Source organism: Merops nubicus, unplaced genomic scaffold (genome assembly GCF_000691845.1).
Source record: "Merops nubicus isolate BGI_N331 unplaced genomic scaffold, ASM69184v1 scaffold9621, whole genome shotgun sequence".
Lineage (NCBI taxonomy): Eukaryota > Metazoa > Chordata > Aves > Coraciiformes > Meropidae > Merops > Merops nubicus.
Genome location: NW_008590262.1, coordinates 72,217 through 81,616, shown reverse-complemented (window position 1 = coordinate 81,616; position 9,400 = coordinate 72,217). Strand labels below are relative to the sequence as shown.

The 9,400-nt window shown below is 36.1% G+C and overlaps 1 pseudogene across 1 annotated transcript in view; it reads right to left on the bottom strand.

Moving 5' to 3' along the window:
• Window positions 1–9,400, bottom strand: part of LOC103782119 — an 86,776-nt pseudogene that overhangs the window by 13,553 nt on the left and 63,823 nt on the right. The window contains exons 8-10 of the transcript XR_608216.1: window positions 8,026–8,097; window positions 5,736–5,891; window positions 4,672–4,842 (exon numbers count right to left, since the gene is read on the bottom strand). The product of XR_608216.1 is annotated as a neurobeachin-like (transcript). The remainder of the gene's footprint in view (window positions 1–4,671; window positions 4,843–5,735; window positions 5,892–8,025; window positions 8,098–9,400) is intronic.

The window sequence follows — 9,400 nt, the reverse complement described above, 5'->3', positions numbered from 1 at the left end:
CACTCTTTCAAGGTACAAACTCACAAAACCTGCAATGTTCACAGTTTAAAACTGTCTCAAAATTATGTTCTGTAAAAGGAACACATAAAGGTACACTTCATGACAGACTTAAAAAGAAGTGCAGGTTGGCTTGACTCAGATCCTTTATGGTAACACTTACTCTGCCTTTCAGGTATGTACAGAACACACTTACTGAGATAGGATAAATTGTTAGCACCTCTGAGGATTATGTTATAACATTAAACAAACCCAGCTTAGAGATGATAGACAGAATACTTTCCAATGGTCAGCACAGTTCTCATTAGAAAAAGCAGGGTTAACTCTTACACCTCTTGTGGCCATCCTCCTGGAAGCTACAATAGGTAATGAGAAATGTCAAGTCCCAAGATCAATAAAGTTTCAGACTCTAGGGACAAAGCAGGAATAGCATTGATCCTTTTAAAGAACACCAGTCAGAGGGTAAATGTAATATATTGCACAGAGAGGCTCAAGAGGATAAGCGGCCAAGTCCAACATACTTACCTGACAAAAAATTCAATCAGCTTTTAACACAAGCTGCCTACCCTTCCTTTCTTTCATGCAGGAGTCTGATTCCAATTAAAGTGTGCAAATTAATTTTTATCACTTCCAAATTAGTTTCTGAATCTGTGTCTGTTTCAGATGAAAGCATCTGTCCCTCACTTTTCTGCAATTCTATCATCCTCTTTGGTATCTGTTCAAAGACGCAGAGATAATTCTCATTTTCAAAGTCACTTGTTTGAAAGAGACATTCAGTAAAGCAATCATAAAATATAAAAATAAAACAACTATAACAATGGATGTTGAACTCCAGGGCATATCATGTACTCTTTTTGCTGCTTTTTTTGTGATGACTAATACAGTTGCTATGTGAGAAGAAATTTGTATACAAATTAGCACTCAGCTAAAACAAATCCATATATATCAAAAGAGACAAAAAAAAAAATCAAAACACAAATTGTCAGATTCCATCACAATAATTTTTCTATTCAGTCTCCTAGAACTGCAAAGATTTACATTTGCCAGATCACTTCAAAGAATTAAAATAAGCAAACTATGTCCTATGCATGTGTCATGTCTTCCTAAGAGAAAACAGATTCCTTTCACTGTTCTCTCAACTGTAACAGATTTATATAATGTGGCCATCAATTTAATAAGGTGCAGATTGAGATTACCTATTTCAGATGGGCAATTTTGGCTTAGAAAGTAGGTATCTGACTCTGGCAAGATGACTAAGCTTGATTCAGTTCAGTGTTTTTCCCAAAGGCAGTACCTACCTAAGCAAGGAAAAATAAATAAGGGGAGGCTCAAACATATGTAAAAACCCATATTCAGCCACCCTTCAGCCTAAAGGAATTCATGCCACATCTCCCAATTTCCAGGAGCATTCCAAGGCACCAGCCTCTAGTCCAGGCTGGAAAAGGACATCTTCTATAATTGCTATTGGAGCTTAGCCATTGCATAGCCATGAAACCAATTTTTGTTGTAGCAGAGAAAGTACAAGTAGAGAGAATATTTGCCCTACGTATTGCTCTTGAAGGCACACAGTTTTGGTTCCCAATTTCTTCATTTACCTGTTTCTATCCAATCATCATGTTATGTAAGATCCATAAACAAGAGCAGAGAAAATAATTTTGCTTTCCCCCAAAACTGGATGTTCATAGGGGTCCCCTCCCACATTAATTTATAGTCTGATAGTCAGGATATGCTTGTGAATACGGAAATGTATGTTTGAATTCCTCCAGTCTCTGGAGGCCAAGATCTTTGTCTCCCACTTCCTGGACAAACTTTATAACCAGAAGTTTTTTTTACAGGCTATTTTTGAAATCTAGCCATGGAAAACATTGCATTTAAAATCTGGTAAACTTCAGTCATCTTTCAGAAGTTGCGAGAAGTGTCAAGAAATCATGACAAGTACAAACAGAACCAGAATCTCCTTTTTGGCACTTATTGTAGAATAAAAGCGATAACTTAAAAATGCATTGATTGGAAAAAATATTTTCAATTCTAAAATGAAGCTCAACATGCTCTTATAAGCAAGTTTTCATCTACTGAAGCCATTCTCTGAGCACATGCCCTCACAGGTACTTCAGCAGAAGGCTCTACACAAGTCCAACAGGTTCAGTTATTGGCATACACATTATTTAGTAAAGATTTTATCTAACTCCTGGGTTCTGGAATATGGAATTTTAACATAACTGGTAAAGAGCTTGTTCTGACAATATTTTGCCCCAGAGTATTTTATAATAATTTATTGTGATTGTAATGTTTTCTAAAGAAATGATATCTGCATTTTTCTATACAAATGTTACACTACATATGCTGTTTAGGATGGGGGCTTGCTTTTTCCCCCCCCTTAACATTTTCTGAAACAACTAAAGTTCTTTTTGTTAATTGGATGCATTGAAGCTGAAATTGACAATTAACTGTCTTTCAGCATAAAAGATCATTATAAAGTCAAGCATCTAACCCAGATAATTACTATACCTGACATTATTCTTTGAATTCCTTACCTTCTTACAGTCTGTGGTATAATATACCTTATCTGTGTCTACAGATGACAGCATCTAAAAAAATAATTCCCCATTTTTTACTCCTGAAAATATCATCTACATCTTTCTGGAAATTCATTCTAAAGGTGTTGACTAATTGGATTTGACCTACAGTGAACATCTCACTTTCATTTTTCCTATAAGGTAAATCCTAATCTTCCACTGGTAAGTATAGAAAAAGAGAGATTAGGAAGTATTTCTTTCCTACTTTGATGGCTTCAACTGTGTAAAATTTAAAACGTTTTCATAAGGAATGTTGAAAATGCTTCATTCCTGAAAATTATTATATAGGGAATCAGTCACACAATAGCTACCATGCACACGGTAGGGAACAGAATCTTGTAGTTCTTATTTCAACAAAAATATTTAGTAATTGTGAAGTTTTAAAAGGCAGAGGGTCCTGCAGGCGTATGATCACTTATGTATATTCACGAAAAGTCAAAGTAGCTGCTAATAAGGGCGTGTTTACAGCACATAAAGTTCTGATATTAGTACAGTAGTAGTACATAATTAGCATATCCATGGTAACTTTAATCCAATGAGTAGAGATAGCAACAATAGTGATGACATCTCTCTTCTACAAGGCTTCAACCTGTCTTCAACATGAGTAGTGAGAAACCTGACCAATATATTTTGAAGCTACCACAGTGGATTTGGGTGTTTAATCTTCCCGAGTTCTGTTACTTGTGCCAAGGTGGTCCAAGCCCCATATAATCAAAGGAATCAAATTAAGCAAGGAAAAGTCTTACATTTTTTCTTTAATGAAAGGAGCAAGCTCATATTTTTTTTCTGACTCCTAACACAGAAATTACTAATAATTGATATGAATCACCAAAGCATTGAAAGAAGCAAATTATGTCAAGCTAAAGAGACATTAAATGACATTAAATTCCTTTTCAGACTGAGTTCTCCCTGTCTGAGAATCAAGTGCTATAAAAGCCCTGGAGTATACAGAAAAATTACAGAAATTTATTATGGGAACACAATTTTACTTTTTCCACCCCTCCACTCTCTCTCTGTTGTAAAAGGAAAAGAAAGACAGGTGAGAAAGTGAGGTTTTTATGTCTCCCCTTTGCTCTGCTTACAGATAAATGGAAGAAAATTAAAACAATTTAAAAAATCTGCTGTTGTGCAATTAACAAAATGTTTACTTTGTAACAAATAGACATGTAGTTGAAGAAATACTTTCACTTAGATATCTGTAACTGACAGGTCTACGACTGTCTCCACTCAGTACTTGAACTAGAGATCAAAATTGATAGTGATGGATTATTCCATGTTTGTCTAAAGAGGCAATATCCTTGTGCTGAAAACAATCATCAGAATTCTGAAATTCCTTAAAATTATATGGGTTTAGTTTGTACAAAGCATTTCTAGTATATTGATAAAAGTTGCTCTCGTCTTTAGCTGTGGTCACATTTGTGTCTTGGGTGAAGGGACAAATTAGTAGTGTACTATAAGTGTCTTCTTATATAATTTATTGTTATTAGTAGTATTGTGTCCCCTTCGCTCTGCAAAGCACTGATAGTTAGTCCTCTGTAAATGACAAGTAAACTCTTCCTGACATTTTATCTTTTTCTATTTTTACTCAGTCACATTGCTCCTCCAAAGGTTTGCCTGCTACAGAAAGACCTTAAAGAGACTCATTTAATTCCATGGCATGTGAGACATTCCTTTTTTGAAAAGGCAAGCAGCTGACATGGCATGCTGTAGCACAAAAGGAGTAAGTTAAAATGCCAAAAAATATTTCTGGGGAAAGAAAAGTCAAAATATACTGATATACGTCCTGTCACTTAAAGGCCATAACCATCTTGTTCTGGTTTATGATGACATGATGCTGTAAGAGATAAAGGTAATTATGAATTTAAGAATTACTCCCATACTATTATCTGCTACCACGCACAGACTGTTTAAACATTTTTTGTGCTAGTCCTCTGGGAATTGCTTAGCATGTGGAGCTCCTCTTACTCCAACTTTCAACCTGTAAGTGAAGTAATCGATATATTTGGTAATACATTCTGAAGCTGACAGAAGGAATGCTAAAAATGAATAGGTGTGACAGAGGACATGCATGGAAAGTGTCTTTTTCCAGGAGACTTACTGCTGTTTGGATTGTCACCGATAATGTGATGTCGGCCACTCCAGTACCAGAGCAGCAAGGTGGCGTCACGAGAGCCGGAGACGATGTAGCAGTCGCCGCCGATATAGGACTCCGACCTGGCCAGGCAGGTCACGACATCCCAGTGGCCAAACACAATCTGAGTCAATTTTCCTGGAGGGAGTGCAAAGGGATACAAGTTCAGGCTGAGCACTTGCAGCAATTAGAAATCGTTAACTAAATCACTAACAAATATTCAGGTCAAATGTAATTTTTGCCTCATGTCCCTCAATTAGAGTTCACTACGTGCTATGACAAAATTAAAAAAAAATCAGAAAGATAAAACATTTTTTTTCTCTCTTTTTATGTGCCTAGTGAGGGCTGTGCTCTGTGTCAATCCACAGCCTAACCCTTATATCTGAAAATCAAGTCAGTGCTGCAATCACTGAATATTAAGTGGAGTTACTGTTCCATCAATATTTAAGCAATGGTGTTAGAACACTACTTGTGAACGTCCTGAATGACATGCATAAGATGGCACATGAACTTTTCCATAATGGTGCTACATTATTACATTCAAATTGTGTATTTGTTCTATGTTAATGTCAAACTAACATGGACTATGATTATCACCCTTCTTTTTATTACTGCAATCGGTTTTTCACAATGTTGAATTAGGCTAAGCAATCAGACCAAAAAAATATTGGTTCCTGGTGACAGGCTATGCAACCTACCTCCTTCTTACATGAAATAGAGATAGAAACAATACAGCTATGAAAGTTTGGTAACAAAGATCTTGGCTGATCCTTTTGTTATGATCAATTCCCTGAATATAAGTGTGGTTTTCGAAAGTTACCACCGAAAAAATTGTATGTCTGTTTTCTTTTACATCCTTTATCTTCCAAAGAGAAGCATCTTAAAGCTCTTACGCCCAAACAATAATGAAGGACTTCATAAACTGCACTTTATCATGCATTAACAGGTAGGAACAGGCATTAGATATGGTAGCATTGACAACAGTCTACTTTGTGACCAAAGAAGAAACAGGTTGTTGTATTTAGGGTCACCTGTTTCTGTAGAATAAACTCGAAAGCTCTTATCCCAGAAACCACAGATAAGAATGTAGCGATTATCTGCTGTGACCACGAAGCAGTGTGCATTGATCTGTATGCTCTGATCCACAAGGTCTGTGATCTGCCGTTTGTTCACACCAGAGTTATTGGCTGTAACGAAATGCAAAACACATTTTACAAGTAAGCCATTCCAACACCTCCCTGTCATCCACTTACAGGAGAAAATGAATATATTTAACTTTCAATGAACTGTGAATTTGTTGTTGAGTAAGCATTTTGAATATGAACATTTAGAGCTGTCTATATGAGTGTCAGAAATATAAAATTATTGTGAGATTTCTGGTTTCCCTTTGAATAAGACAAAAGATTTACAGGAGATGACAATTTCTTATAAACAATCTGATGCGCTGCATAATACATGATAATATTTTAAGTGCTCTGCTGAAGTACTCCAAAACCAAATTGAACTAGGGGAAAGTGATGGAAGGCCATTTAAAATACCAAGTCAAAGCTAACAACACTGCAGAAAGTCAGTTCTTGCTGGCTGGTATCTCTCCCACAGGAAACAGCTTGTGTTGTGTGACCCTGACACCCCCATACTTGCAGACACGTAACCGGATCAAAGACGTAAGGATTCAGCCAGTGAAGCTGTTCACATCTAACGTGCCTTTTCAACACTCTTACCAACTACTCTCCAAGCAGGGAGCCATGCGAGGGGCAGAGGCAATGCCACCTGGAAATCCCCCCAGACAGAGGGAAAAGGAATGGTCCATACAGAATCCCACCACCCTGGCTGTCAAACGGAGCTGTGAGGAAGGACTGGGAGTCACCAGCTAATGTGCTCTTTAGTTTCTGGGACACACCAGGCAGGGTTTGGCAGTACAATAGAGGTGTGTTCCCTCTCAGCTAATACTGCGTTTCTAAAAGTTCCATATATAATCTAAATTAATTATCTACACTTCCCCTGGACTCACTAGAGAGAGAGACATCGCTTCACATAGCAAGTCACCTCACGCTGTAACAGCTGTCCAAGTACCAGACAACTCCAGAGGATGGTTTCTTTAGTAGCTATGGAGGGAATCTTGACAACCAGCTTCAGCTAACTGAAGTCTGATGAGATAAAACTCACTCTGAAAGACATGTTTCTCCTAGTGTAGGACTATGACAATCCAGATAATAGTCTGAAATTTCTTTGGTCCCTATTTCTGGTTATTCTGTTTAAATTGCTCACAACTGCATGAAGTAAGAGGGTCTTTTTTAGACCCTATTTTAAATTTGTTTGTAAAAGGTACTATCATGTTTATATATGTTCCAAGAACACATATTTAAATTATCAGACCGTCTATGTCCATCCACTGAAAGATAATGAATAACAAATTAGTTAAATTTCCAGAACAGGTGGGCACAATAGTTGTGCCCTAGATTCTGAGAGGAAAATCTGAAGAGAAAACCATTGTCATTATATGAGCAAATGAAGCATACAGAATGAGAAAGCTAAGTCTCCTGAGGTACGTGTATATAAATCTTTCAACCATGAATATTGACACAGAAGAAAAAGGAAATTTTCATCTGGAGATGTTTAAAAATGCATTTTTTTCTCACCAGTGCTGCAAAAGTGTCTCTAAGTACTTTCCCTATTCCCAATTTCTGTCTCAAAAACGTGCCCACTGGAAAAAAATAATCAAACCACCACAAAATAAATTCTTGAAATGAAAGAGAAATAATGAACATTAGGAATACAAGTCCTCCAATCTCTCTAACAGTTTTAGCAGATGCTATTTCTCAAAATATTTCACTTCCTCAAATATTTTTTGATTTAAAAATAGAATCGTGCATCAATTTAAAATCTATTCTTTATCAGTTTAGTAATGCTGACTAAAACAATCCAAATCATAAACTGAATGAAAAGAAATGGATCTGTGTCTGCACTGATATACACAGTGATTGCGGTAAGAAATGAAAATATATGAACTCTCCAGGCTCTCACATTTTATTTTACTAATGTGACCTGATAAGAGAACAGAATTATAGATATGGGCTGACAAAGTAACTCACTTAATTGGTTGTTTCTTAAATACCAATTGCTGGTGATGTTAATAACAAATAGCATTCATGTAATTCATTCAGCATCAATATCTAATGCTTTTAGTTCTTGAGGACTGACAAGAATAAATATTTTCCTATCCTCCATGTTAAATGAAGCATAATATACAAATATAGCTTAATCAATAATTCTTGGAAACGCTGTTTTCAAATATATCCCTACATTTTCATCTTGACATACCAATCAATGGATCCATTTCAATTGGAAGATGATGAGCTTGATCCAAAGAATATCCTGGAGCTCCCCGAAGACCTACACATGAAAGGAAGAACAGAGCACATAGGAACCCTCTTGTCTAATTTTTTTATATTATTTTTTCTAGGTTCAAAACTGCATTATTGGTTTATTAGATATAGATATATAATGTAACTTCTTAATATTACTGTTTCTAGGAATCTTTTAAGATTCCTTTCCCTGTGCTACAGAACTATGTATTTGTTAATTCTTTAGTTATGCAACAATAGCTATAACTCATTGGATGAGCTCTAATGTCATCACGACTTCTGTAGCCACAAACATTCCTTCAATAACTCCTTTAAATTAGTGTAACAGATTTCTTTTTACATTTGAGCACTGATTGAGATATTATAGCATAGAAAAGAAAAATAATTGGATTAAATATTGTTATGAGTTTCTTACATATGGAAACCTGTAAGTGACAGAAACTTGGAACTTTTAATGGATTTATCTAGAATTTCTAACTGGGAAATTGTGGGCTACAGCAAATTTGCCACAGCTATTCCTGTTAGTTCTATCCTGAGCAGTCCTTAAGCTGTTCAAATGTGCACCAGTGACTGCACATTTATTATCTGTTCTCATGCACAGATAGCATTGTTTTGGCTCTTCTGAGCATCTTCCCTAGCACATAAGTCACAATAGTCATTACTGAAAACACGATTTGTATCAGGAACTGCTTTGTTGGACAAGAATATCCTCCATAAGAAGAGATACAGAGTTCTGGAGAATAAACTCCATTTTCTACTACTGCAACAGACAGCTGGAGGAGGTAAAATAAAACAGGTCTACAGCTGGCCCTGCCATCTTCTGAAAACCATTTAATCTGAGAACTTCTCCTTTCCTCCTTTCTCTTTTATTTCAAAATGTCAGTTTGGGACACATCTTTACTGGTATTAACTTAAATGCATTTACTTCTGTTGTGAGATGGTTATGTAAATGCTTTCTACTGTTTATAAACTCTAAAGCTCTACTTACATCCCACAAGAGTAAACCTGGTGGGTGTGTACATTTCTGCATATGAACCTATCCTTTATACTAGAGTTGTGATTTATTAATATTATAGTAGTAGCAGGAAGCTTATACTCTGTCCTTGATTAGCCCTTGCAAAATAAAAGACATTGCCAGGCAGGATGTAAAAGTCAAGAAAAGCATTAGAATTATTTTTGACTCTACAACCAGTTTTGTTTTCCTGTCTCTTGTTGTTATATGTGACTTCTGGATGTTTACAACATGACTTATGATTTACAAGAGTATGTATGAAAAACTGAAACAGCCACACACATCATAAAGGCAAACAGGACTTCTACAAAACTAGATG